The following is a 10,785-nucleotide window of genomic DNA, read 5'->3' as shown; positions in this document are numbered from 1 at the left end:
ATCTTGTCTCGGCCTTAGCAATCAACGTCATCTTTGGTCCAGTCTCAGTCTCGGCCTTAGTCGTCAATATCACTTTCATCTTGACATCGAGTCCTGATGTCCTCTCTGATTTGATATCAGATCCTAGCATTGCACATATGTCTCGCCCAAGTCATTGACACCCCCTCTAACTCAGTCCCAGATCTTGCCATAGCCTATGTCTCGGCCCAAGTCACCAATGTTCCCTCCGACTTAGTCTTAGATCCTGACATCACCTATGCCTCGGTCTTAATCGCCGGCATCCCTTCTGTTTTGCCCCAGATTGTCGGCATTGTCTACTCACAAAGTCACTTAGCATCAATGTTATTTCTTCATCCATCCTAGCCTATTTCAAACCCCTCTCTGTAGGGGCCAGATAAGACCATCCCTTCCAAAAGAAGTGGATAATGACAACAAATATTCTATGACATGCAACATCAAATGAAGGGGGAGGCAGTTACGAGGTTGGCAGATCTAGTCCCCTAAATGCTCTCCTACAAACACATGATGCTTGATGAATGGAAAGATAACTAATGGCTGTCAGATCTAGTCCCCTCACTAGCACATATTGTTGGTTCCGTGTAGGTCATCTAGAGGGGATGAATAGCCTGCGAATGAAATTAACACTTCTCTCGCTATTTGAACTTAGCAATAAAAATAATTAGCATAAAAGTAAAGTAAGAGACAGAGGTTTTACTTAGTTTACAACCTGGATAGTTACTAATCCAAGGCAGAATAAACGTCACTAAATATCTCCTTTCTTGAAGGAGGAAAAGCCCCTTATAGCAATTGAAGGCTTAGAAACTAAAGCACATGTTTGTAAACAAAGTACAGAGTGTGTTGTATTTAACTTCGAAGATCATGACTCTATTTATAATCCACTGGTCAAATTAGTCATTTGTTGACGTGGCAGCTCCTGAGCGCCTAGACCTGGTCCGGGCACTTGGATATGGTCGCCTCAATTCACTATGTAACGACTCCTTGTCAACGACTTTTAAAATTTTTGATAAAAAATTCATAAAAATTAGATAATTATAAAAAAAATCAAAATTTTTGATCTAATAGAAAACCTAATTTATTACCACAGATAATTTATTACCACAGAAAAATTAATTTTTTGAAAAATCAATTGTCAAAATATTTTCAATCGTTAAAAATTATTTTTCAAAAGAAATTTTTTTTAAAATAATACAATGATCATAAAATATCAAAAATATTTCTATAAGATGATAATGTCGTTATTTTGCATAGGAAAAAAATTCAACACAAAAGATAAACAAAAGGCATGCAAATTTATTAGTTTTGCAAATTTGTTAATATTAAAATAAATTAATTTTCAGTATGCATATACAAATTAATTAAATTAGACCAAGTATGATTTGAGAACCCAATATAAATTTCTTACTACTAGATTTATTAAATATTTTTTAGGAGTATATTTTCTATCAATTTTTATATTTGACCCTTATAGTTTTGTAAATACCAGTTAAGCTTACCATTGTATCTTACATGAGAAATATTAAAATTTGAGCATTTATCTTTTTTTTTTCAACAAATCTATTTTTTTCAATTCTATATTTTCATTTTTAATTTTTTTTCAAAAAGTTCTAATGGGCATGCATTAGCTAAATTTATCTTTAACTCATTGTTTTCTATTTTTAAATCCATACATTTAGTTCGTGGTTTGCATAATGGCCTAAATAGCATTTTTATACCATCATACAGCTGATCACGAAGTAAGAGTCATACCTCATGTACCGTGTCAGACTCATAATTCGAAGCTCTCTTTTCATCAATGTTCTCTATGCTCATTTCGGATGAAGTTTTGCCCTCTTCTCCTTCTTGGTAACTTGTCGTTAATGCTAGTCAAGTGTATTGCTTCGTCTTAGATTCGGATGATGACGTTTTGTCCCAAGTCGCCTTAAGATTCTTGTGATTTGATCGTCTTAGCCCTTTTTAGTTTTCCTTGCTTTTGAGATTCAGGCAGTTATCATTGATGTGCCCTTCTTCTTGACAGCTATAACATCTGACTTTCCTCTTTCTCGAAAGAAATTTCTTGGCCTATGACTTTTAAATCTATTAGTTTTAAAAAACTTATTTAGCTTTCATACCATAAACACTTCTTCATCTTCATCGAGTGATGTGTCGACATCCGATTCATCTTTTTAGTTAGCTTTTAGTGATAGGTTTTAACTTGGCTCTTTTTATTTTCTTAGACCTGTGCATCTTGGTTCGTGTAATTTAAATGTAGAAAATAAATTCTCTAAAGTACATACCTCAAGATCCTTGGAGATATAGAAGGAGTCCACTATAGACATCTATTCTAGTGTTCTCGGGAACACAATTAACACATACCTTAGCGAATCTTGATTTGTTACCATTTCTCCAAGATTCATGAGTACGGTAATCAGCTCCTTGATTCGTACGTGTAGATGAACTACTGTCTCTTCCTTTTCCATTTGGAGGTTGCTGAGTTGGTTCTAAAGCATGTCTCGTCTTGTGAGTTACCTTCGAGGTCTCGTTGTGCAGTTTTAGGAACTTCTCCCAAAGTTTCTTTAGCTGAGTCATAGTTAATGATTTGATTGACTTCTTGGAGTGAAAGAATGCTTAGCAGATGGAACTCTACTTTATCATTTGCCATGAAGTTGATTTGCTCCTTCTTGTCTAGAGTTGCTCTTCTTTTTCAGATCCATGCTGATCTATGGGTACTACAAAATCATATTTAATAGTAACCAATATATCAAAATATGTTCTAAAAGATACCTCCATTTTCCTTTTCTAGATCGTGAAATCCCCCTCGAACTTTGTTGGATGAATGCTCACTCCGACCATCTTGTTGCTTCAGTTGGTGATTAATCCTTCTAAAGCGCACCTTACTTTGATACCAATTGTTGGTCCCGTGTAGACCAGCTAGAGGGGGGTAAATAGCATGCAAATGAAATTAACACTTCTCTCTCTATTTGAACTTAGCAAAGACACGCACTTATTAAATAATAAAAATAATTAGCATAAAAGTAAAGTAAGAGGTCGAGGTTTTACCTGGCTTACAACATGCGTGGTTGCTAATCTAAGACAGAATAAAGCTCACTAAAGATCTCCTTTTTTGAAGGCAGAGAAATCCCTTACAACAATTGAAGACTTAGAAACTACATCATGGATGACAATGGGTCGGGTTCAGGTCGGATTCAGGTCGGATTCTATATCCTCCGTCCTCATACCCATCGGGTATAGGATATTCGATGGGTATACCCATACCCATTAAAGAATTGGATATCTTCTATACTTATAATTTTTATTTTTTCTATCCAACTATTATCATTCAACAAAAATATATTAAAATTAACATCATATTAAAATATGCATATATAATTTAAAAAAAAATAGATTAAACATCTATATAGTCTCATCCTAATACCAACAAAAAGAGTTAGCAGATTTAAAAAAAAAAAGGAAAATTTCTTTAATATATGTATATATATTATTTAATCAGGTATTCGGGTCGGGTATCGGGTATCGATAGTCCCTCCATATCCTCCTCCATCGAGTTCGGGTGAAATTGTTATCCCTAAACTACATAATGAGTTTGTAAACAAAGTACAAAGTGTGTTGTATTTAACTTCAAAGATCAGGGCTCTATTTATAGCTAACTAGTCGAACTATCTATTTGCTGACGTGGTAGCTCCTCGGCGCCTAGACCCTGTCCAGGTGCCTGAATGTGGTTGCCTCAATCCACTTTATAACAACTCTTCATCAATGACTTATTAGCTTTCATGCACCTGGACCCAGTCCGAGCGCTTAGAGTCTACTGACTTGAAATCCAGCTCTGATCCTCTTCGTAACGGGTCACTGACATGGCTGGGACATCCCGGGCGCCTGGACCTGGTCCAAGCGCCTAGACAGAGTCAACTCAAGTTGACTTGTCCAGTCGCTTGGGTGATTTTCCAGCCTTCCAGAGTTGAGCTCACCTGAACCCAACTCTAGCCTTCTCCTTGAGCAGTATTCCTCTCAGCTTCTCGTCCCTCGAAAACACCGTCCACATCCTCTTGTTCACTAGTGTACTATTCCGTAATTCCTCATTATTCAAATGCACTAAGTCCGTCAACTCACTTTCCGTGACATCCTTCTCGCTTGCTACGTCCGTTTGACTTCTTAAACTCCTAAGTAGACCTGACCACGGTTCGGAACCGACGTTTCGATGGTTCGGAACCGCCGGTTCGACGGTTCGGAATCGCCGGTTCGACGGTTCCAGGCAGGTCGACCCTTAACCTTAACCGCCCAAGACGGTTACGGTTCACGGTTCAGAACCGCCGGTTCACGGTTCGTCACGGTTCAAGATTAATATGTTAAAAAAAATTAAAAATTAAACATTAAACATTAAAAATTAGAAATTAAAATTTATTGAAAAAAGGGCTTGCACTTATTTAAGTTGCCTACGTATCCCTTTAGGGGAATCAAAGCCCACGTAGTTCTTTTACATTTTTATCCTTTTACATTTTCATTCACTTCCATTTCCTGTTCCTGTCGTATTTGTTTCTTCAGTATCAAAATCTTCAACTTCGCCATTTGAAAGTTGCATTCCTTGGATTCTTTTCTCCGCTCTGGTCCAATCGTCCAGTAATGCTTGGGCTTCCAATGAGTCGGGAAACAAAGTTGATCGTCGTTCATCTAATATGTTGCCGCCGGCACTGAACGTCTGCTCCACAACAACAGTTGACACTCGACAAGCTAAAATTTCTTTTGCGATCATGGAGAGAACGGGAAAGCTTTGAGCCTTCTGTGACCACCACTTTAAGATATCGAAGTTTTCGCTATCTGCTTCATTAAAATCAAAAGAAGTCGTAAAATAATTTTCAAGTTCCTGTGTGGAACTTGAGGATCCTCGTGGACGTTTTGTTCGTTCTTTTAATAAGAGTTGTGCTTTTGTAAGTTTTAAATTACTATTAGTAGTTTGTTGAATTTCAGAAATATTAATTTGTGTTCCATATTTTGCATAATATTGATTATAAATATCATATAAATAAATTCTAACATTATATATAATATTAACTGGTCAGGGGAAGAAGAATCTTTAATTGGAATTAAAGCGTCATAATATAAAGTTAACATTTCTTATAAAACTTCTAATTTAAATCTAGGATCTAAAGCAAATGCAATTAAATAAATTTCAGGAATTAAATAAAAATATTTTTCCCATTTAGTTTTCATAGCTAAGATGCAAGGAGATAAAGATTCATTATTAATATGTTCATTTAAAACTAATACTATATTAGAAAAATTTTCTAAAACTAATTGAGCAGTGGGATAATAAATACCGGAAAGTTGTTCGGTTGCATCATTAAATACTTTTAAAATTTAACAAATACTACTACAAATATTCCATTGTTGTGAAAATAAATATATATTAGTATTAGTGTTTTGTGCAAAAAATGAATATAATAATTCTTTATATTGAAATGAATCTTGTAATAATTGGTATGTTGAATTCCAACGTGTTGGTACATCACGTGGAAATTTTTTAGGTCTCATTCCATTAATTTTACAAAACCTACCTCATTGTTTCATTATAGATGGATGAGACCATAAATAAGAAATTGCAATTCTAATTGGTTTAATATAACTTTCTAAAATTTTTAAACCATCTTGAACACACAAATTTAAAACATGGCATACACAACGAATATGAAAAATAAACCTCCAATAATAGGTTGACAAACAAATTTTAGATCATCTATACAAGCGATATTAGAACTAGCATTATCTAATGATATTGAAAATATTTTATGAGTTAAACCATATTCTTCTAAAATTAAACATAATAATTGTGCGATATTATGAGCATTATGTGATTCATCAAAAACTCTATAAGCTAATAATCTTTTTTGGAGGTTCCAAGAGTTATCGATCCAATGGCAAGTCACACTCATATACGAATGTGTTTGCCAATGATCACTCCAAATATCGGAACATAAAGAAACTTTATTATCTAATTTACTAAATTCATCAATTAAATTCTTTTTTCCTTATTTTACTAATTTTTTAATTGTACGAGTAAGTGTAGTCCTAGAACACGTTTAGCACATGGATTAAGAGATTCTTTACAAAAATCTTCAAATGTGCATTTAGATCCAAAACTAAAAGAAAGATGTTCTACGGAAACAAATTTAGCTAATGATTCTCTTAATTTATTATCCGAATATAAAAATAAACCGGAATCGGTACTACCGCTAGTTGAAAAAAATCTTGATAATTGTGTTTGAGAACGGTCAAGTCCATATTCCGTCGGGTGCTTCGTTTCTACATGTCGTTTCAACGACCCATAGCCGCCGCCGGCTTGGAATTTGTAGGAAGCATTGCAGTGCTTACATTTTGCACGCATTTCTCCCGACGGAAGAGTGACCTTCTCAAAATGTTTAGTAAAAATAGAAGACTTTAGAGGAGGAAGTTCCCGAACCTTAGAAGTAATTGCATCGATACTTTCTTGTGTTTCGGGTGTCGGATTCGGAAGATGCTCGATCTCTTCATCGGTGGATTGAATGTTGGGGTCCTCCTCCCGCGGATTCATTATTTGCTTTCCCTTCCGAGCTCGAGATGATGCACTTCCGCGGCTTCCTTCCATTGTAATTGAAAATTGAAAACGAAAGCGTGTAGAGATTAGAGAATATGAAAATGAGATTAAGAGTAGCGAAGATGTGTGTGAAAAATGATGAAATGAGTGTAGGACCGTTGGGCCGGCTAGAGGGGTTGGTAAATAACCTGTCAATTAAAAACAAACAACCCTTCCTCGAACGATTAAGCTAACACTTGTAAAATGAATTAAGCAGATAAATAAAAGCATAAAAGAAGAAAACGAGGCACCAGATGTTTACTTGGTTACAATCGATGTGGTTGTTAATCCAAGGAAGATTAAGCTCAAAAACTCCTTCAGGCGGAGAAGCCTCTTACAGCGTTTAGGCACAGAAAACAGAAGCTTAACTACAACTAAAGCATACAAGTGTTTGGAAATAGAATGATCGTGATTGTTGAAAAGCTTCTGGACCAAGGCTATATTTATAGCATTGGTCGGGGCGCCTGGATGGGTTCCGGGCGCCCTGGGGGGGGATAAAATTTATCCCCCAACGGTTGGATCGAGTCAAAGCTCGATCCTGTGAAAAAGTCCCTTCCGGGCGCCCCGGATGGTTCCGGGCGCCCCGGACAGCTCCGGGCGCCCCGGATAGTTCAGACACAAGGTTAAAACAACGCAGGACCTAACTTGACTTGTTGATCACACCAAAACAACCTTGGGGTTCCAACAATGAGCTCTCTATTTATAGAATTTTGATAGTAACGGACACTAAATCATAGTCATTGATCAAAAAACGGTCAAATGATCCTAACCGTTGAAAAAAATACCCAAAAAACCCTCCCAACGGCTACGAACCGCCGGTTAACCAGCGGTTCCAACGGCTATGAACCGCCGGTTAACCGGCAGTTCAAGCCGTTAAAAAAATAATAATAATAATTTGCGGCTGAACCGCCGGTTCAACCCGCCGGTTAACCGGCGGTTCGCCGGTTTTACAATCAATGAACCGGAACTTGCCCGGCAACTTGCCGGGCTGGTTCCGGTTCGACCCGGCGAACCGGGTCAACGGGCAACCGACCCGTTGACTCGGTTACGGGCCCGGGCCAGGTCCGGCCCAGACCCGGCCCGGGGTCGAGTCTACTCCTAAGTTCCTGTACACTTAGACACAAAGATATCAAATATGCAGAGCATAACTTAACTTGGTTAATCACCTCAAAATCAATATGGGGTACTTACATATACCAAGATGATGGAGGAGCATGTGGTATCTAGAGTAGCTAACGTGAATATGCTCTTCTAACAATTATAAACCCTAGAGAGGGTAAGCGCAGGGGATTTAAACTCTCTACAACTAAACCAAGTCCTCTTTAATCTTCTCTATCTTCTTCTTCTAGCACTATATTACCTCAAGTAAATCTTAACTTGAACATCGGAATAGTCTACGAGGACATTGGAATGAGAAGTCTATTACACCAACAACTAATACTATGGAACCAGAAATGAACATAAGTAATAATGTCATTTTCTAAGGTGATAAAGGAAACCATGTAAGCTAACTTCTTGAGATTTGATTCTCACACGTCCTAAGGGGATACTCAGTGCAAATCATTTTTTATATTTAAAACAATTTAAAAATTAATTTTTAAAGAAAATAATAGTAATAATTTTAAATCATAATAATTAGGGTTTTGAACCATGAATTATAATAGCCTTTGAATCTTAAAGTTAAGGGTATATTTTTGAACGTTGAATCAATCATTCCGAATTGTGATCAGGTCCAAGTCCAAATGAGTGTTTAGTGGGAAATCCATAACCTGTATTTACAGATTTTTATGGAAAAAACTTTTACATTTAACTACCAATAAGCAAATCTTAAGCATTCTACAAGAAAATTAAAAAGAATTAAAATTGTAATTTGTTTTTTTTAAACACATTCCTAAAAGAAAAACTCATTGATTGATCGATTATAAAAACTCCACTTTAGTATAAATGAGTTCTAAATAAACAGATCTGATTCAAATTGATATTAGAATCAATGACGATCTAAAAATTCAATTCTGCAAATAAATAATCTATAATCAATTAGATAAGAATGCAATTGATTTTTTTTAAAAAAACAAAGTTTTGACTTTTCAAATAGATTAAGAGACAAGGTCTTTTTCTAAAGTACAATAATTCAATATTATTGCCCCCACAGTGGTACAACTCTTTAAACGATTAATTAAATTTTTTTAGAGTCGAATCTCAACTACAGCTTATAAGGATTTTTTTTCTATAGGATAATAATTTTAAGAATATTAGACGTTTAGATGGATTTCCGTAAGTATTTTTTATTTTATTTTGATGGTAAATAAAAAAAAATTATGAAACTGAGTTGATCGTCTTTAAAATTAGTCAGTTTGAATAGCTAGATATTTAGATTATACTATAATAATAATAATTCAATATTATTATCTCTATGCACAACAACATATGATAAATCCCTTTTTCCATATATTCATAGATAATTAACTTGAGTTTAGGATGTAACCAAGCCAATAACTATATGATAAATTTATAAAATTGAGTAAATCGAATTCTGACAAAAAGCCATGAAAATAACCCCATCTAGGGATCCATTTGGTATCCGTTTTACTCTCTCGTAATGATGTAAGACAGTCATTGGAGAATTTTATCATTTTCAAAATAGATAAGTAATTTAAAATTCCAGGGCACAACGTAATTGACACGGCAATAATAACACAAGGTCATTTGCGCTGTGTGATTAATTCAAAAAATTTTAATTTATTCTGATAGTCGATGTAAAATTGATGTGAGTCATATCAAACACCTTCGAGATTAATGGATTAAAAAAAATTGATTACCTGCATTACCCAACTAATAAAAAAACTAAAAAAATATAATTAATTTGAAAATTAATTTTATCTGTATCCATCAAAGTCAGATGAAAGATGACATGTAATTGTTAACCAAACTAATTCAATATAGATAAAGAGTTAATTCAGTCTAAATTTTATTAAAAATAATTAATTCAATAACTAAAAAATTGCAAATAAAAGTAAAAATTTAATAATTTTATTTTTTTTTAAAAAAAAATCAAACAACTAAATGGCTAGGTTTTTTTTACTGATAAAAAGAGACGTAGAAATAAAAGATATTAAAAGTCAGAAAATGAAGTAAAATTCTAAATTGTCTACAAAGTAATTCATAAATTAAATTTCTCTGTTGAAGTTATTGTTTCAAAAACAATAAATCATATCCAAAGATTTATTCATAGTATGAACATGTTGAGTTAATAAATGATTAATTGACGAAATAAATTTAGAAAATTATACATATTCATATTTAAAAGTGTCTACGTACATTTGAAGAAGATAATTATAAGATTATTTGTGAAAGTTTAGAAAGAAATTTCTACCCAAACGACAAATTAGTCCTTATCTTCTATGTCTTCTTTAAGACTTCTAACAAGTTTTCTGTCTATCTATTCAACTCTTCCACTTTTCATAGGCCAGCAAGATTGACCAATTTCCTCTTAATGAAAATGGTGACTGTTAATTTATACAATAATTAGTCATATAGATAGATAGATAGATAGATAGAGCGCGCCATTATATTCGTGCATTTACTTCGGACGTTTATACAAGGTAAATGGCCTGGTATGTTTTTCTATTTCACCGAGAATCAAGTGCTTTTGGCCTCTTTGAGATTGTTAATTTAAAAATTTACACAGTAGGCATATTCTATTATTAAAAACTCTCCTTTTCAAAAACAATTTGGAGGTGAAGAATTTTAACAAGTTATCTATCTATCACTTCAACTCTCCCTTTTAATAGACCATTAGGATTGAATAATGTCATTATATTTATACTATAAATAAATATATATTTAAAATAAATGAATAACTTAATTTGTAATGATCAATCTAATTATGGTCAATTTATATTAGTATCACGGACTTAATCAATATGTTAATTGATTTGACTTAAGAGTCCAGAAAATAATTATATTAATTGATTTATTAGTTGTTTTGTTAATTTAAGTAATTATCCTTCAGTTCTATAGCGAGATAGAATCCCAGACCATCGCTTTAATTAGGATCACAAATAATTCAAAATGTTGGAAACCCATCGGTTTAATTAGGATCGCAAATAATTCAAAATGTTTGAAAAAAATGCATGCAGTTGAAAATTTAAATGTTAAAAATT

This window comes from Zingiber officinale, chromosome 1B (assembly GCF_018446385.1).
Source record: "Zingiber officinale cultivar Zhangliang chromosome 1B, Zo_v1.1, whole genome shotgun sequence".
NCBI lineage: Eukaryota > Viridiplantae > Streptophyta > Magnoliopsida > Zingiberales > Zingiberaceae > Zingiber > Zingiber officinale.
The sequence above is the reverse complement of the archived record's forward strand: the minus strand, read 5'-3'. Positions refer to the sequence as shown.